At 35.4% G+C, this 2,939-nt stretch overlaps 1 pseudogene; it reads right to left on the bottom strand.

The window, feature by feature from the left end:
• Window positions 1-767: 767 nt before the first annotated feature.
• Window positions 768-2,326, bottom strand: LOC101118699 (small ribosomal subunit protein uS10-like; annotated as a pseudogene).
• Window positions 2,327-2,939: the final 613 nt, after the last annotated feature.

Below are 2,939 nucleotides of genomic sequence, written 5' to 3'. Positions count from 1 at the left end.
AGAGGCTAGAAAGATCAGTAGGAATTCCCTGAGAAACTGAAATCATGGCAAGCACTTCAGGCAGAAAGGATACTGTTTTAATTGTGCATGAGGACATTTAACACGGTCTCCTATTCAGGTAAATACAAATAGTTTAGTGTGGACAGACTGACAGACATGATTTACAAAGACTGACAAACAGCATAAGAAAATAGATGTCAGAATGTGAAGGGTTTTGTATTTCCCAGTAAGGAGGCTGGCTTTTTTCTTAGATGCATCATTTGAAGAATGTTAAGCAAAGGAGTCATAATGTGAATCAGATTTATGTTTTATGCTGGCTGTAACACTAGCTGTAATGTGGAGAATGGATAGAAAAGTATTTAGGTAGGAAACACCTGTGCTTGATCAAGCAACACTATGCATTTTGCATTTAGCCACACTTCTTTACCAACAGGTCTTTAATCTTTTCCATTGGCCAGGCACTTTGTGTATCTTACCTCATTTAATTCCCACAAAAGTTGTATGAGTTAATTATCATCCACCCATTCCTAGTTAGGAAACTGCAGTGTAGAAAGTTAAATGAGATGTTAAGAAAAATGGACAATTTTAACTTTGTATTTTTTTGGTATTCATTTGTATTTTTTTTTTTATTCTCCCACAAGAGTCATATAGGAAATATCCATGTTTATTAGCTTTTTATAAGCTGAAGTTTATAATTAATCCATCTCTGTAAGACCAAAGATAAAGCTTCTTTTTAAAATATCTATCAATTTATTACAAAGATTGATTTAAACATCAGCAATGGTGACTTCCACCTGGACTTCTGGCTCAGTACTAATGGAAGGAATCTGCTTGACAACCTCAGAAAGACCCTGCATAAGATCAATGAGTCACTTGTGGATCCTTATCTGGAATCAATCCCAGATCTTAGAACCTTCAGCACAAGGAGTTTCCCTTGTAGTCATTCTCAGTCTTGGTAAGCATCTGAACAGATCCTTTCACTTTGAGATTCTTTTCCCTTGTGCCTCTGAGAAGGTTAGCATATACCTTCTCTAGGGACTTCACGCTGGGGCTGGTGAGAGTGTTCCTAATCCAGTGAATGGCCACCTCTGGCTCTGCTGGAGTCTTGCTGGTATTTTTAAGGGCCAAGTCTGTGGGGCAGCTTCCTGACCTACTTGTTCCTGGGCAAAGCAAACAGCCATCAGTCTGGAGCAGGAGCAGGTAGCATTGGGCTCCACTTCAGCAGCAACCACATTTTCCTCAAAGAGAGAAAAAGCTTCTTGATTTTACCTGGAATAGTTCGAAAAGAAAATGTTTTTCTCTTGTAGAGTTTCTTATCTTTAATAAGTTCAGAAAACTAAGTAACTAGCGTGTTATGTAGCATATATAGTTAACATACATACATGTCTGCCTATATCTGTGGATATTGTTTCTTATTTATTTTGTATTGGAATATAGCTCATTAACAATGTTGTGATAGTTTCAGGTGGACGGCAGAGAGACTCAGTCATACAATATATGTATCCATTCTCCCCCAAACTTCTCCCCCATTCAAGCTACCACATATAACGTTCAGCAGAGTTCCTCATGTCCTAGAGTAGGACCTTATTGGTTATCCATTTTAAATATAGCTGTGTGTACATGAGGATCCCAAAATCTTGAATTATCCCTTCTCCCCATCCTTCCTGCCTGGCAACCATAAGTTTGTTATTTAAGTCTGTGAGACATATATGTATATATAATTTGATAACATAACATTATACATGTATATATAATTCATATACCTACATGTATGTACATATCTGTGAATATTATTTCTACAACAATTACCTACAACCACACCAGTAAGTACCAGACTAACCTTGTCATGTTCCACAGACAAATAAAAATAATAAGGGTGGAAAAGACTTTAAGAGGGGCATTCAGCATCAGCTATTTTAATATGAGCATTATAAATCCTTTGACCTTTTGCTATGATTATTGTTCAAAGTAAGCAATATTTTTTTTAAACTTTGGATTATTAGAAACAAATTCTTATTTAAATGCTGTGAATCACATTCTGCATCCCTACTTTGTGAAGCTGTTTTTGTCTTACTAAAATATCTGAATTAAAATGTTCTTATTCTTACCATTTTTAAACTCTTAATGCATAACAAAATTCTAATACTGCCTTAAAAACTGATTTCTTTAAAAAATTAACATGAAATTGCTAAGCAATGCCTGAATTAACACAAATCAGAGTGCATTACATGGCATTAGCAGCTAATTTATTGAAATCATTACGTCTGCTGTTAGAGAGCACCATATGCCGACTCCAGAAATAACAAGCATTCAGAATCAGGGTCATTGCCTTTATATTTGCATATGTGGTACATTAATTGATCTCATGAGCATATTAAAATTAAAACTGCATTTTTCTCCAATATTCCCTAAGAAGTTTGGTTAGCATTATGTTATTAAGGCAAATGTTTATTTCTAGATTATTTCTTTTGCCTATGTAAATTAACTTACGCAAATCATTATTAGTTACGTTTCCTTATTTTCCATGGGCTTCCCAGGTGGCTCTGTGATAAAGAATCCACCTGCCAATGCAAGAGACCTGGCTTATTCTGTGCTATATTCTGTGATATTGAACTAAATTCATGAGATATACAATTGTCAAAATGCAGGGCTTTCTGATCTTATACATTTCATTGACAGGAAAGGGGCGGGTATCTCGTGATATGACATATCACCCTCTGAATCAAATTTCAGGGCAACCTATAGAAAACCCATCTATAGTTTCCCATTCCTAAAATGAACCCAAAATTTCTAACTTGTAACATTACATTAGTAAGGCTACTTCAGAATATATGTGTGTGTTTATGCATCTCTGTGTCTAACTGTTCTGGGGCTGCTTCATATGAAAATTACATGAGAAATTAGGGAATATCCTAATCAAATAGTGAAAAAGGAAAGAG

The sequence above is a fragment of the Ovis aries genome, chromosome 6, assembly GCF_016772045.2.
Source record: "Ovis aries strain OAR_USU_Benz2616 breed Rambouillet chromosome 6, ARS-UI_Ramb_v3.0, whole genome shotgun sequence".
In the NCBI taxonomy this organism is placed as follows: Eukaryota; Metazoa; Chordata; class Mammalia; order Artiodactyla; family Bovidae; genus Ovis; species Ovis aries.
The sequence above is the reverse complement of the archived record's forward strand: the minus strand, read 5'-3'. Positions and strand labels throughout refer to the sequence as shown.